Source organism: Pseudophryne corroboree (assembly GCF_028390025.1).
Source record: "Pseudophryne corroboree isolate aPseCor3 chromosome 7 unlocalized genomic scaffold, aPseCor3.hap2 SUPER_7_unloc_1, whole genome shotgun sequence".
Classification (NCBI taxonomy): Eukaryota; Metazoa; Chordata; class Amphibia; order Anura; family Myobatrachidae; genus Pseudophryne; species Pseudophryne corroboree.
In genome coordinates this window covers 1,136,428-1,159,620 of record NW_026967608.1, presented here as the reverse complement: position 1 = coordinate 1,159,620, position 23,193 = coordinate 1,136,428, and the positions used below count along the sequence as shown (strand labels likewise).

Sequence of the window (23,193 nt, the reverse complement as noted above, 5' to 3'; positions counted from 1 at the left end):
GTACAATAACTTTTACCATTTTAATTTGTTTTAATAGTATATTGAAAGTATTGTTTTCTTTTGAAAATCCACTTAATTTTCTTTACCCTATCATTAAAATGGTAATTGACAAAAACAAACTACATTGTCACCAGAAGAGCAATACAAAATGTACAAGTGATATATTAAAATCATCTTTCCAGCTTGAATTTCAATGATGCATTGGGGGCAACGATTTTGTGAGAAACATTTTCACCCTTAAATAAAGATTTTCTTAATTCCTTACCTGTGTGCTAATTAGATATCCCCTTGTTTTCACATTAAACAGACTTCTACATGAGAAAGCAGCAAGGATGCAGTGGCGTTAATGTTTCCTGGTGTCAACCTGTATTATTTCAGTAGACATTGAAATGAGGATGCATCTTGCTGCCTTTCCAATGAAGCAAGTTTAATTTAGTAATAGGTGAAAAACCATCCCTACAAAGGTGTTAATCAGAGACTTGGCTTTGTGGACACTTTTCAGAGAACAAATTTGTTAGCATAAAAATAAAGCCAGAAAATGAAGAGCTGTTTAATCACTCAATTGGATTTTTTTTGCCAGCATATTTCTTTTTCTCTGCAACCCACTGCTAAATTGTGCTTCCTAGCTGTTTTTATAAAATCAATGAATCAAATCTAACTCTGATTACATCAGAGAAGGCCAGGTACCCTACACCATAAGAGGGGATTTGAAATTTTGACTTGTCTACTTAAAGATCACCAAAATCTGATCACAAGGTCAATTACGTCCCTGGGTGGGATTGAACCACCAACCTTTTGGTTAGTAGCCGGACACACTAACCGATTGCGCCACAGAGACACTTTGCAAAAAAGTACATACTGACAAAGGCTAATAAGCATACATCTAGAACGTTTCCTAGAAAAACTTTAAAAAGTCAATAATCTGGAGAGTTTTTGTAAGATGTTTCTTCCATCAACCAACGAAGAAACACATTGGTACTTTCCCATGATGAGTGAGTGCTTCAGGATCTCTTGCACTTACATGTGCAGCAGAGTACTGCAATTGAAGCATGCTGGGCCCATAACCCAGAGGTAGGCAGATTGAAACTATCCTTTGCTATATGCATTTTTTTTGTTAATTTAAGTAATCAAAACTGGGATTGATATTTTTGCTCTTTTATTTTTACTTAAAGTACAATAACTTTTACCATTTTAATTTGTTTTAATAGTATATTGACAGTATAGTTTTCTTTAAAAAATTCACTTAATTTTCTTTACCCTATTATTAAAAGGGTAATTGACAAAAACAAACTACATTGTCACCAGAAGAGCAATACAAAATGTACAAGTGATATATTAAAATCATCTTTCCAGCTTGAATTTCAATGATGCATTGGGGCAACGATTTTGTGAGAAACATCTTCACCCTTAAATAAAGATTTTCTTAATTCCTTACCTGTGTGCTAATTAGATATCACCTTGTTTTCACATTAAACAGACTTCTACATGAGAAAGCAGCAAGGATGCAGTGGCGTTAATGTTTCCTGGTGTCAACCTGTATTATTTCAGTAGACATTGAAATGAGGATGCATCTTGCTGCCTTTCCAATGAAGCAAGTTTAATTTAGTTATAGGTGAAAAACCATCCCTACAAAGGTGTTAATCAGAGACTTGGCTTTGTGGACACTTTTTAGAGAACAAATTTGTTAGCATAAAAATAAAGGCAGAAAATGAAGAGCTGTTTAATCACTCAATTGGATTTTTCTGCCAGCATATTTTTTTTCTCTGCAACCCATTGCTAAATTGTGCTTCCTCGCTGTTTTTTATAAAATCACTGAATCAAATCTAACTCTGATTACATCAGAAAAGGCCAGGTACCCTACACCATAAGAGGGGGTTTGAAATTTTGACTTGTCTACTTAAATATCACCAAAACCTGATCACAAGGTCAATTATGTCCCTGGGTGGGATTAAACCACCAACCTTTTGGTTAGTAGCCAGACACACTAACCGATTGCGCCACAGAGACAATTTGCAAAAAGTACATACTGACAAAGGCTAATAAGCATTCATCTAGAACGTTTCATAGAAAAACTTTAAAAAGTCAATAATCTGGAGAGTTTTTGTAAGAATTTTCTTAAATCAACCAACGAAGAAACACATTGGTACTTTCCCATGATGAGTGAGTGCTTCAGGATCTCTTGCACTTACATGTGCAGCAGAGTACTGCAATGGAAGCATGCTGGGCCCATTACCCAGAGGTAGGCAGATTGAAACTATCCTCTGCTATATGCATTTTTTTTGTTAATTAAAGTAATCCAAAACTGGGATTGATATGTTAGCTATTTTATGTTTACTTAAAGTACAATAACTTTTACCATTTTAATTTGTTTTAATAGTATATTGACAGTATTGTTTTCTTTCAAAAATCCACTTAATTTTCTTTACCCTATTATTAAAATGGTAATTGACAAAAACAAACTACATTGTCACCAGAAGAGCAATACAAAATGTACAAGTGATATATTAAAATCATCTTTCCAGCTTGAATTTCAATGATGCATTGGGGCAACGATTTTGTGAGAAACATCTTCACCCTTAAATAAAGATTTTCTTAATTCCTTACCTGTGTGCTAATTAGATATCACCTTGTTTTCACATTAAACAGACTTCCACATGAGAAAGCAGCAAGGATGCATTGGCGTTAATGTTTCCTGGTGTCAACCTGTATTATTTCAGTAGACATTGAAATGAGGATGCATCTTGCTGCCTTTCCAATGAAGCAAGTTTAATTTAGTAATAGGTGAAAAACCATCCTTACAAAGGTGTTCATCAGAGACTTGGCTTTGTGGTCACTTTTCAGAGAACAAATTTGTTAGCATAAAAATAAAGCCAGAAAATGAAGAGCTGTTTAATCACTCAATTGGATTTTTTTGCCAGCATATTTCTTTTTCTCTGCAACCCACTGCTAAATTGTGCTTCCTAGCTGTTTTTATAAAATCACTGAATCAAATCTAACTCTGATTACATCAGAGAAGGCCAGGTACCCTACACCATAAGAGGGGATTTGAAATTTTGACTTGTCTACTTAAAGATCACCAAAATCTGATAACAAGGTCAATTACGTCCCTGGGGGGGATTGAACAACCAACCTTTTGGTTAGTAGCCGGACACACTAACCGATTGCGCCACAGAGACACTTTGCAAAAAGCACATACTGACAAAGACTAATAAGCATTCATCTAAAATGTTTCCTAGAAAAACTTTAAAAAGTCAATAATCTGGAGAGTTTTTGTAAGATGTTTCTTCCATCCACCAACGAAGAAACACATTGGTACTTTCCCATGATGAGTGAGTGCTTCAGGATCTCTTGCACTTACTTGTGCAGCAGAGTACTGCAATGGAAGCATGCTGGGCCCATAACCCAGAGGTAGGCAGATTAAAACTATCCTCTGCTATATGCATTTTTTTTGTTAATTAAAGTAATCCAAAACTGGGATTGATATTTTTGCTCTTTTATTTTTCATTAAAGTACAATAACTTTTACCATTTTAATTTGTTTTAATAGTATATTGAAAGTATTGTTTTCTTTTAAAAATCCACTTAATTTTCTTTACCCTATTATTAAAATGGTAATTGACAAAAACAAACTACATTGTCAGCAGAAGAGCAATACAAAATGTACAAGTGATATATTAAAATCATCTTTCCAGCTTGAATTTCAATGATGCATTGGGGCAACGATTTTGTGAGAAACATTTTCACCCTTAAATAAAGATTTTCTTAATTCCTTACCTGTGTGCTAATTAGATATCACCTTGTTTTCACATTAAACAGACTTTTACATGAGAAAGCAGCAAGGATGCAGTGGCGTTAATGTTTCCTGGTGTCAACCTGTATTATTTCAGTAGACATTGAAATGAGGATGCATCTTGCTGCCTTTCCAATGAAGCAAGTTTAATTTAGTAATAGGTGAAAAACCATCCTTACAAAGGTGTTAATCAGAGACTTGGCTTTGTGGACACTTTTCAGAGAACAAATTTGTTAGCATAAAAATAAAGCCAGAAAATGAAGAGCTGTTTAATCACTCAATTGGATTTTTTTGCCAGCATATTTCTTTTTCTCTGCAACCCACTGCTAAATTGTGCTTCCTAGCTGTTTTTATAAAATCACTGAATCAAATCTAACTCTGATTACATCAGAGAAGGCCAGGTACCCTACACCATAAGAGGGGGTTTGAAATTTTGACTTGTCTACTTAAAGATCACCAAAATCTGATAACAAGGTCAATTACGTCCCTGGGTGGGATTGAACCACCAACCTTTTGGTTAATAGCCATACACACTAACTGATTGCGCCACAGAGACACTTTGCAAAAGTGCATACTGACAAAGGCTAATAAGCATTCATCTAAAACGTTTCCTAGAAAAACTTTAAAAAGTCAATAATCTGGAGAGTTTTTGTAAGATGTTTCTTCCATCAACCAACGAAGAAACACATTGGTACTTTCCCATGATGAGTGAGTGCTTCAGGATCTATTGCACTTACATGTGCAGCAGAGTACAGCAATGGAAGCATGCTGAGCACATAACCCAGAGGTAGGCAGATTGAAACTATCCTCTGCTATATGCATTTGTTTTTGTTAATTAAAGTATTCCAAAACTGGGATTGATATGTTGGCTCTTTTATTTTTACTTACAGTACAATAACTTTTACCATTTTAATTTGTTTTAATAGTATATTGACAGTATTGTTTTCTTTCAAAAATCCACTTAATTTTCTTTACCCTATTATTAAAAGGGTAATTGACAAAAACAAACTACATTGTCACCAGAAGAGCAATACAAAATGTACAAGTGATATATTAAAATCATATTTCCAGCTTGAATTTCAATGATGCATTGGGGCAACGATTTTGTGAGAAACATCTTCACCCTTAAATAAAGATTTTCTTAATTCCTTACCTGTGTGCTAATTAGATATCACCTTGTTTTCACATTAAACAGACTTCCACATGAGAAAGCAGCAAGGATGCAGTGGCGTTAATGTTTCCTGGTGTCAACCTGTATTATTTCAGTAGACATTGAAATGAGGATGCATCTTGCTGCCTTTCCAATGAAGCAAGTTTAATTTAGTAATAGGTTAAAAACCATCCTTACAAAGGTGTTAATCAGATACTTGGCTTTGTGGACACTTTTCAGAGAACAAATTTGTTAGCATAAAAATAAAGCCAGAAAATTAAGAGCTGTTTAATCACTCAATTGGATTTTTTTTGCCAGCATATTTCTTTTTCTCTGCAACCCACTGCTAAATTGTGCTTCCTAGCTGTTTTTATAAAATCACTGAATCAAATCTAACTCTGATTACATCAGAGAAGGCCAGGTACCCTACACTAGAACAGGGGGATTTGAAATTTTGACTTGTCTACTTAAAGATCACCAAAATCTGATAACAAGGTCAATTACGTCCCTGGGTGGGATTGAACCACCAACCTTTTGGTTAATAGCCGTGCACACTAACTGATTGCGCCACAGAGACACTTTGCAAAAGTCCATACTGACAAAGGCTAATAAGCATTCATCTAAAACGTTTCCTAGAAAAACTTTAAAAAGTCAATAATCTGGAGAGTTTTTGTAAGATGTTTCTTCCATCAACCAACGAAGAAACACATTGGTACTTTCCCATGATGAGTGAGTGCTTCAGGATCTCTTGCACTTACATGTGCAGCAGAGTACAGCAATGGAAGCATGCTGGGCCCATAACCCAGCGGTAGGCAGATTGAAACTATCCTCTGCTATATGCATTTTTTTTTGTTAATTAAAGTAATCCAAAACTGGGATTGATATTTTGGCTCTTTTATTTTTACTTAAAGTACAATAACTTTTACCATTTTAATTTGTTTTAATAGTATATTGACAGTATTGTTTTCTTTTAAAAATCCACTTAATTTTCTTTACCCTATTATTAAAATGGCAATTGACAAAAACAAACTACATTGTCACCAGAAGAGCAATACAAAATGTACAAGTGATATATTAAAATCATCTTTCCAGCTTGAATTTCAATGATGCATTGGGGCAACGATTTTGTGAGAAACATCTTCACCCTTAAATAAAGATTTTCTTAATTCCTTACCTGTGTGCTAATTAGATATCACCTTGTTTTCACATTAAACAGACTTTTACATGAGAAAGCAGCAAGGATGCAGTGGCGTTAATGTTTCCTGGTGTCAACCTGTATTATTTCAGTAGACATTGAAATGAGGATGCATCTTGCTGCCTTTCCAATGAAGCAAGTTTAATTTAGTAATAGGTGAAAAACCATCCTTACAAAGGTGTTAATCAGAGACTTGGCTTTGTGGACACTTTTCAGAGAACAAATTTGTTAGCATAAAAATAAAGCCAGAAAATGAAGAGCTGTTTAATCACTCAATTGGATTTTTTTGCCAGCATATTTCTTTTTCTCTGCAACCCACTGCTAAATTGTGCTTCCTAGCTGTTTTTATAAAATCACTGAATCAAATCTAACTCTGATTACATCAGAGAAGGCCAGGTACCCTACACCATAAGAGGGGGTTTGAAATTTTGACTTGTCTACTTAAAGATCACCAAAATCTGATAACAAGGTCAATTACGTCCCTGGGTGGGATTGAACCACCAACCTTTTGGTTAATAGCCATACACACTAACTGATTGCGCCACAGAGACACTTTGCAAAAGTACATACTGACAAAGGCTAATAAGCATTCATCTAAAACGTTTCCTAGAAAAACTTTAAAAAGTCAATAATCTGGAGAGTTTTTGTAAGATGTTTCTTCCATCAACCAACGAAGAAACACATTGGTACTTTCCCATGATGAGTGAGTGCTTCAGGATCTATTGCACTTACATGTGCAGCAGAGTACAGCAATGGAAGCATGCTGAGCACATAACCCAGAGGTAGGCAGATTGAAACTATCCTCTGCTATATGCATTTGTTTTTGTTAATTAAAGTATTCCAAAACTGGGATTGATATGTTGGCTCTTTTATTTTTACTTACAGTACAATAACTTTTACCATTTTAATTTGTTTTAATAGTATATTGACAGTATTGTTTTCTTTCAAAAATCCACTTAATTTTCTTTACCCTATTATTAAAAGGGTAATTGACAAAAACAAACTACATTGTCACCAGAAGAGCAATACAAAATGTACAAGTGATATATTAAAATCATATTTCCAGCTTGAATTTCAATGATGCATTGGGGCAACGATTTTGTGAGAAACATTTTCACCCTTAAATAAAGATTTTCTTAATTCCTTACCTGTGTGCTAATTAGATATCACCTTGTTTTCACATTAAACAGACTTCCACATGAGAAAGCAGCAAGGATGCAGTGGCGTTAATGTTTCCTGGTGTCAACCTGTATTATTTCAGTAGACATTGAAATGAGGATGCATCTTGCTGCCTTTCCAATGAAGCAAGTTTAATTTAGTAATAGGTTAAAAACCATCCTTACAAAGGTGTTAATCAGAGACTTGGCTTTGTGGACACTTTTCAGAGAACAAATTTGTTAGCATAAAAATAAAGCCAGAAAATTAAGAGCTGTTTAATCACTCAATTGGATTTTTTTTGCCAGCATATTTCTTTTTCTCTGCAACCCACTGCTAAATTGTGCTTCCTAACTGATTTTATAAAATCACTGAATCAAATCTAACTCTGATTACATCAGAGAAGGCCAGGTACCCTACACCAGAACAGGGGGATTTGAAATTTTGACTTGTCTACTTAAAGATCACCAAAACCTGATAACAAGGTCAATTACGTCCCTGGGTGGGATTGAACCACCAACCTTTTGGTTAATAGCCATACACACTAACTGATTGCGCCACAGAGACACTTTGCAAAAGTACATACTGACAAAGGCTAATAAGCATTCATCTAAAACTTTTCCTAGAAAAACTTTAAAAAGTCAATAATCTGGAGAGTTTTTGTAAGATGTTTCTTCCATCAACCAACGAAGAAACACATTGGTACTTTCCCATGATGAGTGAGTGCTTTAGGATCTATTGCACTTACATGTGCAGCAGAGTACAGCAATGGAAGCATGCTGGGCACATAACCCAGAGGTAGGCAGATTGAAACTATCCTCTGCTATATGCATTTTTTTTTTGTTAATTTTAGTAATCAAAACTGGGATTGATATTTTTGCTTTTTTATTTTTACTTAAAGTACAATAACTTTTACCATTTTAATTTGTTTTAATAGTATATTGACAGTATAGTTTTCTTTAAAAAATCCACTTAATTTTCTTTACCCTATTATTAAAAGGGTAATTGACAAAAACAAACTACATTGTCACCAGAAGAGCAATACAAAATGTACAAGTGATATATTAAAATCATCTTTCCAGCTTGAATTTCAATGATGCATTGGGGCAACGATTTTGTGAGAAACATCTTCACCCTTAAATAAAGATTTTCTTAATTCCTTACCTGTGTGCTAATTAGATATCACCTTGTTTTCACATTAAACAGACTTCTACATGAGAAAGCAGCAAGGATGCAGTGGCGTTAATGTTTCCTGGTGTCAACCTGTATTATTTCAGTAGACATTGAAATGAGGATGCATCTTGCTGCCTTTCCAATGAAGCAAGTTTAATTTAGTAATAGGTGAAAAACCATCCCTACAAAGGTGTTAATCAGAGACTTGGCTTTGTGGACACTTTTCAGAGAACAAATTTGTTAGCATAAAAATAAAGCCTGAAAATGAAGAGCTGTTTAATCACTCAATTGGATTTTTTTGCCAGCATATTTCTTTATCTCTGCAACCCACTGCTAAATTGTGCTTCCTAGCTGTTTTTATAAAATCACTGAATCAAATCTGACTCTGATTACATCAGAGAAGGCCAGGTACCCTACACCATAACAGGGGGTTTTAAATTTTGACTTGTCTACTTAAAGATCACCAAAATCTGATAACAATGTCAATTACATCCCTGGGTGGGATTGAACCACCAACCTTTAGATTAGTAGCCGGACACACTAACCGATTGCGCCACAGAGACACTTTGCAAAAAGTACATACTGGAAACAAAAATTGGTCCTTCCAAAGAGATGGGGAACCAAGGAGAAAAAGCCTCTTTGTGGGTGCACTCTTTCAAAAACAATTTATACGTTTATTTGTAAATATTTATTGTTTAAAAATATAAATTTTATTATGACAATTAAAAATAATGTGTATAGAATAAGGGAAAAAAATTTACCTATTGGTATACCCTAAAAATTAAACAAATAAAGTACAAGGTGATTATGTGTCATTTATTGGACTCCTCCAAAGTAATAATTATCTCAAAAGATTCTTTATGATAGTTTGTAGCATCCCCTGTGAACAGTAGTGTGTTTTAGAGTAAAGGAATTGATTCCAAAGCTCTTGACACTGGATGCAATTTAATAAAATCTGTAGTGGAGGAGGATTAATTAATTGATTATCTGCTAGGCGAAAATCTATATGCTAATAATCATAGTAGGCAAAGAAGTTTACATAACAACAATTCTGTTTGTTACCGACTGTATAGAATATTACACACTGATGTGTGGATGTTTACTTAATAAATATCAGAAACCACACATCCTGCAATAGATAGCCGTAACTGTTAATCATTATACAAATGCTGCATTAATATCCAAATATCTTGCAAGTGCATGCAGCAAATGAAAGATGTTTCATAATGATAAAAAGTTGTTACTTAATAAAAAACAGAAATGACACATCCTGCAATTGGAAACTGTAACTTGTGATACCTAAATAAGACACTCTATTTGTATCAATAAATCTTACTGATGTATAAAGCAGGATTCTGTCTGCTGTGTCAGTTTAGGACAAGTGGTGGTTTTCACTGCAAGGAGAGGTAATTGAGGTAATAAGGTAAATCTTGGAGAGTACCCGTGCCGTGATTCCACTCACTTCTGCTGCCTTCCCATATGTGAACAATGGTCACAGTGAATGGGAGGTGAGAGAGTCAGTGGCCGGAACGGGTATGAAGAAAGACAGTGGCGTTACTTGCTTTTGCCGGGATACGGTGAGGGGTTATCCTGATAACAATTGTCATTGCAGGAAAAAGCCCACTCCCGACCCGCAATGAGTGCGCGCCGAAATACCTCAGGTGCGAGAAGTTCTAGTTGTTATAGCCCCCGTGGATGTCCTTGCTTGAGACGCGTGTGGGGGTTTCTGCCTGTGAGTCCGGGTCCGTGATTGTCACACGGGAATCCGGAAAAGACGTCAGGATGACGTCAGAGTATCTGTGAACGAAGCGGACGTACGTTTCACCCTAGCCGGGCTTGGTCACACGCGTCTCAAGCAAGGACATCCACGGGGGCTATAACAACTAGAACTTCTCGCACCTGAGGTATTTCGGCGCGCACTCATTGCGGGTCGGGAGTGGGCTTTTTCCTGCAATGACAATTGTTATCAGGATAACCCCTCACCGTATCCCGGCAAAAGCAAGTAACGCCACTGTCTTTCTTCATACCCGTTCCGGCCACTGACTCTCTCACCTCCCATTCACTGTGACCATTGTTCACATATGGGAAGGCAGCAGAAGTGAGTGGAATCACGGCACGGGTACTCTCCAAGATTTACCTTATTACCTCAATTACCTCTCCTTGCAGTGAAAACCACCACTTGTCCTAAACTGACACAGCAGACAGAATCCTGCTTTATACATCAGTAAGATTTATTGATACAAATAGAGTGTCTTATTTAGGTATCACAAGTTACAGTTTCCAATTGCAGGATGTGTCATTTCTGTTTTTTATTAAGTAACAACTTTTTATCATTATGAAACATCTTTCATTTGCTGCATGCACTTGCAAGATATTTGGATATTAATGCAGCATTTGTATAATGATTAACAGTTACGGCTATCTATTGCAGGATGTGTGGTTTCTGATATTTATTAAGTAAACATCCACACATCAGTGTGTAATATTCTATACAGTCGGTAACAAACAGAATTGTTGTTATGTAAACTTCTTTGCCTACTATGATTATTAGCATATAGATTTTCGCCTAGCAGATAATCAATTAATTAATCCTCCTCCACTACAGATTTTATTAAATTGCATCCAGTGTCAAGAGCTTTGGAATCAATTCCTTTACTCTAAAACACACTACTGTTCACAGGGGATGCTACAAACTATCATAAAGAATCTTTTGAGATAATTATTACTTTGGAGGAGTCCAATAAATGACACATAATCACCTTGTACTTTATTTGTTTAATTTTTAGGGTATACCAATAGGTAAATTTTTTTCCCTTATTCTATACACATTATTTTTAATTGTCATAATAAAATTTATATTTTTAAACAATAAATATTTACAAATAAACGTATAAATTGTTTTTGAAAGAGTGCACCCACAAAGAGGCTTTTTCTCCTTGGTTCCCCATCTCTTTGGAAGGACCAATTTTTGTTTCTATAAATGTTCAATACCTCTGGGGTCGCACCGCCAACATATATAGAAATTTTCTGTTATACTGTATTGAAAATTATGAAATTCTGATACTGTTGGCTCAACATGATTTAAAGAAATCAACGGCAGCAGTGCAGGCAAACTCAAATCCTTCGTTCTAAAAAGTACATACTGACAAAGGCTAATAAGCATACATCTAGAACGTTTCCTAGAAAAACTTTAAAAAGTCAATAATCTGGAGAGTTTTTGTAAGATGTTTCTTCCATCAACCAACGAAGAAACACATTGGTACTTTCCATTGATGACTGAGTGCTTCAGGATCTCTTGCACTTACATGTGCAGCAAAGTACTGCAATGGAAGCATGCTGGGCCCATAACCCAGAGGTAGGCAGATTAAAACTATCCTCTGCTATATGCATTTTTTTTGTTAATTAAAGTAATCCAAAACTGGGATTGATATTTTTGCTCTTTTATTTTTCATTAAAGTACAATAACTTTTACCATTTTAATTTGTTTTAATAGTATATTGAAAGTATTGTTTTCTTTTAAAAATCCACTTAATTTTCTTTACCCTATTATTAAAATGGTAATTGACAAAAACAAACTACATTGTCACCAGAAGAGCAATACAAAATGTACAAGTGATATATTAAAATCATCTTTCCAGCTTGAATTTCAATGATGCATTGGGGCAACGATTAATAATCTGGAGAGTTTTTGTAAGATGTTTCTTCCATCACCCAATGAAGAAACACATTGGTACTTTCCCATGATGAGTAAGTGCTTCAGGATCTCTTGCACTTACATGTGCAGCAGAGTACTGCAATGGAAGCATACAGGGCCCATAACCCAGAGGTAGGCAGATTGAAACTATCCTTTGCTATATGCATTTTTTTTGTTAATTTAAGTAATCAAAACTGGGATTGATATTTTTGCTCTTTTATTTTTACTTAAAGTACAATAACTTTTACCATTTTAATTTGTTTTAATAGTATATTGACAGTATAGTTTTCTTTAAAAAATCCACTTAATTTTCTTTACCCTATTATTAAAAGGGTAATTGACAAAAACAAACTACATTGTCACCAGAAGAGCAATACAAAATGTACAAGTGATATATTAAAATCATCTTTCCAGCTTGAATTTCAATGATGCATTGGGGCAACGATTTTGTGAGAAACATCTTCACCCTTAAATAAAGATTTTCTTAATTCCTTACCTGTGTGCTAATTAGATATCACCTTGTTTTCACATTAAACAGACTTCTACATGAGAAAGCAGCAAGGATGCAGTGGCGTTAATGTTTCCTGGTGTCAACCTGTATTATTTCAGTAGACATTGAAATGAGGATGCATCTTGCTGCCTTTCCAATGAAGCAAGTTTAATTTAGTAATAGGTGAAAAACCATCCCTACAAAGGTGTTAATCAGAGACTTGGCTTTGTGGATACTTTTCAGAGAACAAATTTGTTAGCATAAAAATAAAGCCAGAAAATGAAGAGCTGTTTAATCACTCAATTGGATTTTTTTTGCCAGCATATTTCTTTTTCTCTGCAACCCACTGCTAAATTGTGCTTCCTAGCTGTTTTTATTAAATCACTGAATCAAATCTAACTCTGATTACATCAGAAAAGGCCAGGTACCCTACACCATAACAGGGGGTTTGAAATTTTGACTTGTCTACTTAAAGGTCTGAGCGGAAGACAAAGCTGCTCGGATGAGGTAAGAGTGTTGTTGGTTGGAGGGAGGAGACAGCATTGTGGATGGGGGAACAAAAGTGTGTGGCTAGAGGGAAGACTAAGCAGCACTAATGGGGGGGACAAAGAAACACAGGGGATAATTCAGACTGCAGCGATCGCAGTCTGAATTAGTTTGTGGGGTGCAAATGCACAATGGCTGCACTGTGCGTGCGTACCCGGGAGCGCAGCGGGGGGAGGGGAGGGCCTGACATGCTGGGCGGACTAGCCCTGTGCTGGGCGTCACATTGCATGTCAGAGTAAATGATTGTAGATGTGCTAAATTTGGCACATCTACAATCAACTGAGCAGCACAGAGAGAAGGAAACGGTGGTACAGACAAGGCACAGGTGGGGAAAGGCAGATGGTACAGATAAATTAGTACAGACTAGCACAGATGGGAGAACACAGCAGTAGGGATTGGGGAAGACAGAGCAGCATGGGGGTGTAGGGGAAGTAAGTGTAGATGCATAGACCGTAGATGTGGTATTATAGTTTTAGCAATTAACCAAGATGTTTGAGGGAGCTAAATGTGTATTCTAAATGAGATGGATGTATGGAGTTAGAAGGATGTTGTAACAAGGTGGGATTGTTGTGACTGAATGGGATGGTTGTGAGGACTGTGTGGGATGGGAGCACCACATAACTGCTCAGACCTTCAGTTGCATAGACTGCATGTGTGTATTCCAATGAGCACACAAATCTGTGAATTAGCAGCTCCACCATTGTGTGAGTGACAGCAATGTCACTCTGTGAGAGTGCTGAATCTGCACTTACCCACAGGCTGTGATGGCATACCATATCTGTATTGCGCAAGGAACACGTCCATTAAGGTGTCAGCCTTAATGATCGGAATTTCATTGCTTTTTGGAGTTTGAGTGGAAGAGTTACAACAGGTTTCTGAAATTTCGATCATGTCTAAGAAGCCTTAATGGGACATGTGAAACCGTAAGGTTTTTTGTCTATGGAATATATATATAGATGATGCAGCACACTGGCCTGAGCCTGAGCAGTGCACACAGATATGGTATGTGACTGACTGAGTCACTGTGTGTATCGCTTTTTTCAGGCAGAGAACGGATATATTAAATAAACTGCACTGTGTGTCTGGTGGTCACTCACTATATAATATATTATGTACTCCTGGCTCCTGCTATAACCTATAACTGGCACTGCAGTAGTGCTCCCCAGTCTCCCCCACAATTATAAGCTGTGTGAGCTGAGCAGTCAGACAGATATATATAATATTATATATAGATAATAGATGATGCAGCACACTGGCCTGAGCCTGAGCAGTGCACACAGATATGGTATGTGACTGAGTCACTGTGTGCTGTGTATCGCTTTTTTCAGGCAGAGAACGGATTATAAATAAAAGTGGTGGTCACTGGTCACTATCAGCAAAACTCTGCACTGTACACTACTGAGTACTCCTAATGCTCCCCAAAATTAGTAAATCAAGTGTCTCTCTAATCTATTCTAATTCTAAACGGAGAGGACGCCAGCCACGTCCTCTCCCTATCAATCTCAATGCACGTGTGAAAATGGCGGCGACGCGGGCTCCTTATATAGAATCCGAGTCTCGCGATAGAATCCGAGCCTCGCGAGAATCCGACAGCGTCATGATGACGTTCGGGCGCGCTCGGGTTAACCGAGCAAGGCGGGAAGATCCGAGTCGCTCGGACCCGTGAAAAAAAACATGAAGTTCTGGCGGGTTCGGATTCAGAGAAACCGAACCCGCTCATCTCTAGTTAAGATTCCCCTTTCTTTGCAGGTAGAGGAAGGAGAAGAGGGAAGAGGTCTGCATCCTCTTCAAGATCGCAGGAGCAGAGATCATCCTCTGCTTCTGCCAAATCCACCGCATGACGCTGGGGCTCTCTTGCAGGAGCCCGCACCAGTGGGGGCACGTCTAAAACTCTTCAGTCAGTTCTGGATTCATTCGGACATGGACTCGTGTGTTTTACAAATAGTGTCCCAAGGGTACAAACTGGGGTTTCAAGACGTTCCCCCTCACCGATTGTTCAAATCGTCTTTAGTCAGCAGGGAGAAGGTTTTTATTCAAGCCTCTTCGTGGTCCCTAAGCCGGACAGCTCAGTCAGACCAATCTGAAATCTGAATTAAATTTCAAGATGGAATCTCTCAGTGCAGTGATCTCCAGTCCAGAGGAAGGAGATTTCATGGTTTTGGTAGACATAAAGGATGCCTACTTACATGTTCCCATTTAGCCTCTGCATCAAGCTACCTGAGGTTTGCAATTCAGTATTGTCATTACCAATTTCAGACATTGCCGTTTGGTCTGTCCACGGCTCCGAGGATTTTCACCAGGGTGATCGCAAGCAAGGAGTAACAATAATCCCGTACTTGGATGATCTTTTGATAAAGGCGAAATCCAGGGACCAGTTAGTGCAAAACATTGCACTCTCCCTGACAGTTCTTCAACAACATAGTTGGCTCCTAAACTTGCCAAAATTGCAGTTGGTCCCAATGACGCGGTTGTTGTTTTTGGGAGTGATACTGGACACAGAAGAGGTTTTCTTCCAGTGGAAAGGCTCTGGAGATCCAGAGTCTGGTCAAACAAATTCTGAAACCAGCAAGAGTGTTAATCCATCAATGCATTTGGTTGCTGGGTAAGATGGTTGCGGCCTACGAGCCCATTCAGTTTGGCTGGTTCCATGCCAGAGTGTTCCAGTGGGACCTGTTGGACAAGTGGTCCGGATCCCACCTACACACGCACCGGAGGATAATCCTGTCTTCCAAGACCAGAATCTCACTCCATTGGTGGCTGCACAGTTCTCACCTCCTAGAGGGGCGAAGGTTCGGGATCCAGGACTGGATCCTAGGGACCATGGATGCAACCCTCCGAGGCTGGGGAGCAGTCACACAGGGGGAAAACGTCCAAGGAAGATGGTCAAGTCGGGAAAGTTGTCTCCACATAAATGTTCTGGAGTTAAGGGCCATTTAATAACTGCAGACACAGTACGCACTGGGACGGGTGCCCAGCATCCTCTACGGACTAAGAGAAAAGGATTTACTGGTAGGTATTAAAATCCTATTTTCTCTAACGTCCTAGAGGATGCTGGGGACTCCGTAAGGACCATGGGGATAGACGGCTCCGCAGGAGACATGGGCACTTTAAGAAAGACTTTAGTTCTGGGTGTGCACTGGCTCCTCCCTCTATGCCCCTCCTCCATACCTCAGTTTGATACTGTGCCCAGTGGAGACTGGGTGCTTTTCAGGAGCTCTCCTGAGCTTTCTGACAGAAAGTATTTTGTTAGGTTTTTAATTTTCAGGGAGCACTGCTGGCAACAGACTCCCTGCATCGAGGGACTGAGGGGAGAGAAGCAGCCCTACTCTCCGAGTTGCAAGGTCCTGCTTCTTAAGCTACTGGACACCATTAGCTCCAAAGGGATTAGCTCCAAAGGGATTGGTACGCAGGATCTCACCCTCGCCGTCCGTCCCAGAGCCGCGCCGCCGTCCCCCTCGCAGAGCCGGAAGATAGAAGCCGGGTGAGTATGAGAAGAAAAGAAAACTTCAGAGGCGGCAGAGGACTTCATGATCTTCATTGAGGTAACGCACAGCACTGCAGCTGTGCGCCATTGCTCCCATACACCTCACATACTCCGGTCACTGTAAGGGTGCAGGGCGCAGGGGGGGCGCCCTGGGCTGCAATATAAACCTCTTTTTGGCAGAAATATAACATATATACAGCTGGGCACTGTATATATGTATGAGCCCCCGCCAATTGTACAGTTTAAGCGGGACAGAAGCCCGCCGCCGAGGGGGCGGGGCTTCTCCCTCAGCACTCACCAGCGCCATTTTTTCTCCACAGCACCGCTGAGAGGAAGCTCCCTGGACTCTCCCCTGCTTATACCACGGTAGACAAGAGGGTTGAAAAGAGAGGGGGGGGGGGCACATAATTTGGCGCAAATTACATACAGCAGCGCTACTGTGCAAACATTAAGTTACTGTGCTATTCCTGGGTTATATAGCGCTGGGGTATGTGCTGGCATACTCTCTCTCTGTCTCTCCAAAGGGCAGAGCCGGCCATAGGCATAGGCAAACTAGGCAATTGCCTAGGGCATTTGATATGCCTAGGGGCATCAGCAACTTCTGCTGATTAAAATGATATGCGGCATGCCTATATTCTGTGTGTAGCATTTCATATGCAGATACAGCCACAGTCTCACACAGTATATAGGCGTGCTGCATATCATTTTAATCAGCAGAAGCTGCGTGTGCATCCTAACAACATAGCAATGCAAATAAGATGCATTTTAATAAAAAAAAAGGTGCCCCAACGTTAGCATTGAGGCAAGATTTATGAGGACACATCTGTATCCAAGCAGAGGCAGAGGTCACAGTGTTAGTGGCAGTGTGAGTGCTGTGTGCATGTGAGTGGGTTGATTGTGCAGTAGTGTTCGGAATATGAGTTAGGAGCATTATGTGTGTCATGTAAAAATGCATTAATAATGTGCAACATATGTGTAAGGGGCACTATGTGTGTCATTATGTGTATAAGGGCATTAATAATGTGCGGCATATGTGTAAGGGACATTGGTGGTCATTCCGAGTTGTTCGCTCGGTAATTTTCTTCGCATCGCAGCGATTTTCCGCTAATTGCGCATGCGCAAGGGTGGTCATTCCGAGTTGTTCGCTCGGTAATTTTCTTCGCATCGCAGCGATTTTCCGCTAATTGCGCATGCGCAATGTTCGCTCTGCGACTGCGCAAAGTAAATTTGCTATGCAGTTAGGTATTTTACTCACGGCATTACGAGGTTTTTTCTTTGTTCTGCTGATCGTAGTGTGATTGACAGGAAGTGGGTGTTTCTGGGCGGAAACTGGCCGTTTTATGGGTGTGTGTGAAAAAACGCTGCCGTTTCTGGGTAAAACGCGGGAGTGTCTGAAGAAACGGGGGAGTGTCTGGGCGAACGCTGGGTGTGTTTGTGACGTCAAACCAGGAACGAAACTGACTGAACTGATCACAGTTGTCGAGTAAGTCTGGAGCTACTCAGAAACTGCTAAGAAGTGTCTATTCGCAATTCTGCTAATCTTTTGTTCGCAATTTTGATAAGCTAAGATTCACTCCCAGTAGGCGGCGGCTTAACGTGTGCAATGCTGCTAAAAGCAGCTTGCGAGCTAACAACTCGGAATGAGGGCCATTATGTGTAAAAGGGCATTAATAAAGGTTGTCATAATGTGTAAGACGCATTATGTTTATAAGGACATTAATGACGTGTCTCATATGTGTAAGGGGCATTACTGTGTGGAATTATGTGTATAAATGCATTACTAATGTGTGGCATTATGTGTATAAGGTGCTCTAATATGTAGCGTTGCGTATAGAAAGGGCATTTACTGTGTCGTCTAATGTGAATAAAGAGCAATAGGGTGTGGTGTAATGTAAATAAGGAGCAATTCAGTGTGATGTAATGTGAATAAGGAGCACTACTGTGAGAAGTAACGTTTATAAGGTAAAGTGATACTACTGTGGGATGTAATGTGAATTATGGACACTATCGCGTGATCAAATGTGAATAAAATTGCAGTACTGTGTGGCGGAATTTTAATTGGGGGTACTATTGTGTGGACATGCCCATTGCCAGCAAAAACACACCCCTTTTTGGACTGTGCGCCAAATGTGCGAACTGTTCCTGTTTAAAATATAGGGGGTACAAACACCAAAATAAGTACTGTTATGGGTGAGGGTTGATGGTGCTGGGAAAGAGGTGCAAGGTCAGAGGCGGAACCAGCGGTGGTGCTAGGGGGCACCAGGCAAAATCTTGCCTAGGGCATCATATTGGTTAGGGCCAGCTCTGCCAAAGGGCCTTGTGGGGGAAATGTCTTCAGTAAAAGCATTCCCTGTGTGTGTGGTGTGTCGGTACGCGTGTGTCGACATGTCTGAGGAAGAAGGCTATATTAGAGAGGAGCGGGAGCAAATGAATGTGGTGTCTCCGCCGACACCTGATTGGATGGATATGTGGAATGTTTTAAATGCTAGTGTAAACTCATTGCACAAAAGATTAGACAAGGCTGAAGCTTTGGGACAGTCAGGGTCTCAACCCATGCCTGATCCTATGTCGCAGGGACTGTCAGGGTCTCATAAGTGCCCACTATCCAGATTGTTGACACAGATACCAACACGGATTCTGACTCCAGTGTCGATTACGATGATGCAAAGTTACAGCCAAAATTGGCAAAATACATTTGATATATGATTATGGCAATAAAAGATGTTTTGCACATCACAGAGGAGCCCCCTATCCCTGACAAGAGGGTACATATGTACAAGGGAAAGAAGCCTGAGGTAACCTTTTCCCCTCACACGAGCTGAACGAGTTATGTGAAAAAGCTTGGGAATCTCCTGCAGATTTCCAAAAGGATTCTTATGGCGTATCCTTTCCCATCAACGGATAGGTTACGATGGGAATCCTCCCCTTGGGTGGACAAAGCATTAACACGCTTATCCAAGAAGTTAGCCCTCCCGTCCCAGGATACGGCTACCCTCAAAGAGTCTGCTGACCGCAAACAGGAGATTACCCTGAAGTCCATTTATACACATTCAGGTACCTTACTCAGACCGGCAATTGCGTCGGCCTGGGTGTGTATGTGTAGTGCTGTAGCGGCATGGACGGATACCCTAGATAAGGAAACTATTTTATTGCCCCTGGGGCATATAAGAGATGCTGTCCTATATATGTGTGTATGCAAACTACAGGTGCTGCTGCATGGCTCACACCCTTTTACTTGTCTTGTAGAGCAACTCTGGAGCTGTTACTGGGTCCAGCTGCTGCAAGAAATCAGCTTGAATGCTTCAGGGGCTGGGGCATGGCCAACATGAGCCCCACACTGATGGGGGTGTATAAAGCGATCTAGGGGTCATCCAAGCGCAACCCCACAAAGGCCGCCATGCCCTGCGTGACCATTTTCTCTTTTCATATGCAGACGAGGGTTGCAGCCAACTATACCCATTGCTTGGATGACATCACCATATGCGAATCCATCTGCTGCAGGCCTTCCCCCAGGAATGCTTGCACTAGTTGTTGCATTTGGTTTGTTGTTTGGGGGGTGCTTCAGTATTAGGCAGCCTTCTGCCCTCACACATTCGTCTGAAAATGTGTTCTCCCTGCAGTTGTTGTCCTCAGATGAGAGTTCCCTTGTGCTGCCTCAGTTGAATCTCCTTTACTTGACGGAGGTGTGCCTGAGCAGCGGCCCTCCCCAGCCCTATCTCAAATCATACTTATTTTGCTTAGGTGATACCATGGTCATGAAGATTGTTTTCCCAGGGAGAGGTTCATTCATTGCATTCTGGGTATGCTGACCTCTGTGATTTCCCCAAATGTGGGAATCTCGACTGCATAATTTGTGGTAGGGGGGGGGGCTGCATTTGTGCTTTCCCCTGGTTGGCTCTGGTATAATTTAGATCTCATTGTCTCAGGTCTCTCTCCAGCCTAGTTTGCTGTCTGTTTCCACTTCTCTTTTCTTGAGCCCCTCCCTTCTATGCCCTTGCGCACTATCCTGACTTCTCCCGTCTGCTTACTTTGTGCCTTCCAACGCACAATGCGAACTACAGGTGGTGTTGCAGGGCCCACACCCTTTTATTTGCCTTACAGAGCAGCTCTGGAGCTGTTACAGTGCCCAGCTGCTGCAAGAAATCAGCTTGAATGCTTCAGGGGCTGAGGCATGGCCAACATGAGCCCCACACCAAAGGAGGGTGGGGGGTGTTCAATGCGAACTAGGGGTCATCCAAGCGCCCCTTTTCTTTTTTCATATGCAGATGAGGGTTCCAGCCAACTTTGGCCCACTGCTTGGATGACATCACCGTATGCAAATCCGTCTGCTGCAGACCTTTCCCCAGGAATGCTTGTACTAGTTGTTGCATATGGTTTGATGTTTGAGGGTGCTTCAGTATTAGGCAGCCTTCCGCCCTCTCATTTTCATCTGAAAAGATGTGGTCTCCCTGCAGTTGTTGTCTCCAGACAAGAGATCCCTTGTGCTTCCTCAGTTGAATCTCCTTAACTTGACGGGGGTGTGCTCGAGCAGCCGCCCTCCACAGCCCTATCCCAACACATGCTTTTCTTGCGTATGAGATCTCTTGATCATGAAGATAGTTCTCACAGGGTGAGGTTCATCCATTACATTTTAAAGTAGGAAGGTACAAATGACATATTCAAATTACATATATGTGCTGGATTCAAATGTTTTCCCCCCTTCCTTTCTCAATTGTGCCCATCAGCAGCTATTCTAATGTTGCTGCCAATGGGTGTGACACATTCATTTCTTCTGTGGGGTACACTGGACTCCACAAGGATTCACATTGGGGTGTAGAGTAGAATCTTGATCTGAGGCACCAACAGGCTCAAAGCTTTTGACTGTTCCCAAGATGCTCAGCGCCCCCTGCTCTATAACCTCGCTTCCATGAACAGGGAGCTCAGTTTGTAGTTGGTGCCTTCAGTAGCAGGCCACTTAACAGGGGGCTGCCTCAGGCAGCCTATTCTTAGCTATTAATTTTGACAAGAAAAGAAGAACTTTTTTTTATAAGAATCTACAAGGGCTGCAGCAGGTTAGGTCTAATAGACATCTTTACTGCAGCTCCATCACTCCCAGCGGCGCAGTATACTCCCATGCCCTGGTTGCTGGGTCACTGCAGCGGAGGCTCCGGTTTCTTCCTAAGGTCAGTCACACACACACCGCCCTCCGGGATCACGAGGCCGCTGATGAAAGGGAGGTAAGGGACTTCTGTGCCCACACTATACCGTGATCCAGCGTGGCTGTAGGGGGTGGGCCATGTGCGCACTGGCGTGGACACTGATTACTGGGCAGCCGCTCCACTAGCCACCAGGGACAGTTAAGGAGCACAGCTCTGGGGGGGTTTTCTCTTATATTAACCCCATTTTGTACTACCCGCAGTGCATTGTGATAGGTAATAGAGCCTGATTCAGGTTGGATTGCAATCGCAATAAGCAATCCAACTGCAAAAATTGCTAAGAGCATACGCATGCGCCTGCATTTTCTGTGGCACCCCGCAGATAATGCGATCGCTTCTGACTGTCAATCGGTGCTGGGGGGGGGGGTCAGCAACAATCCATTTCCAAGTCGGAGATGGAGCGGTGCATGGGCAGGGCTACAAAATGGGGTCGGCAACGGAGAAACAGGAGGCGTGGTCAGAGCTGCTGCATGACATCACATGCAGCAGCTGCGATCACAAAAATGGTGGCGGCTTCCTGCGCACACATACAGTCTGCACCAACAGGAGGCTTACCCATTTTTTATGATCACGCTGAACTGCGCTGAGACTGCAATTTCAGCGTGGTCAAGAAGGGAGGCGGCATGCTGGGTGGCCCCAGCATGCGAAGCAAAGGATTGCAAATTCTGTAATTTAGCAGAATTTGCAATCCTTACTGAATTAGGCCCATTGATTACAAAATGTATTTGTAAATATTTGAAGTTTTTCTTCAGGGACTAACACAAAAGATGCTTGGGGCTACTAACACATGGGTAAGCCACGTAAAGCTTCCCATGGGTCAGTGGCATCACTACGGGGTTGCGGCCCACACCCGAGTGTCACCCGCCAAGGGGGGTGACACCAAAGTGCCGGCTCCTCTTCAGTGACAGAATATGGGTGTTTCACTGTAACATTACGTGCAACACCCAGTTTCTGTCACTGTGCAGGAGCCAGCACCACTCACACACTAGTCCCCGGGTGCAGCACTCAACCCCCGGGATACCCGGAGCAACAAAATGGAGATTCAGGAAAACAGGCCACACCCCTACCTATGAGACCATGCCTCCTTTTTACCATTGCGCTGCTTATCTGCGCGCACTGCATTACAATCTCCCTCGCTGCCTCTCTGGGTGTCACCAATGATAGTGACACCATTGCCATGCTTGTAGCAGCTGGTCCTAAGATCTACACCTCCAGCCCTGAGTGTTTGCCCTTGTGACTTGTTGATCATCATAGCGAAGCAGATTCTTACAGAAAACTGCAGGGGCTTAGATTGAAAAGAAAAACATTGACGAACCCATCAT

At 40.8% G+C, this 23,193-nt stretch overlaps 3 non-coding genes across 3 annotated transcripts; 1 reads left to right on the top strand and 2 right to left on the bottom strand.

Annotated features, from left to right (window-relative positions):
- Positions 1 to 764: 764 nt before the first annotated feature.
- Positions 765 to 838, bottom strand: TRNAS-ACU (transfer RNA serine (anticodon ACU)). The gene has a single exon. It is a non-coding gene; the product is annotated as a tRNA-Ser (tRNA).
- A 1,095-nt stretch (positions 839 to 1,933) lies between these two features.
- On the bottom strand, positions 1,934 to 2,007 carry TRNAS-ACU (transfer RNA serine (anticodon ACU)). Its single transcript has one exon. It is a non-coding gene; the product is annotated as a tRNA-Ser (tRNA).
- Positions 2,008 to 20,400: 18,393 nt separating this feature from the next.
- On the top strand, positions 20,401 to 20,566 carry LOC134985684 (U1 spliceosomal RNA). The gene has a single exon (XR_010191854.1). It is a non-coding gene; the product is annotated as a U1 spliceosomal RNA (small nuclear RNA).
- The last annotated feature ends 2,627 nt before the right edge of the window (positions 20,567 to 23,193 follow it).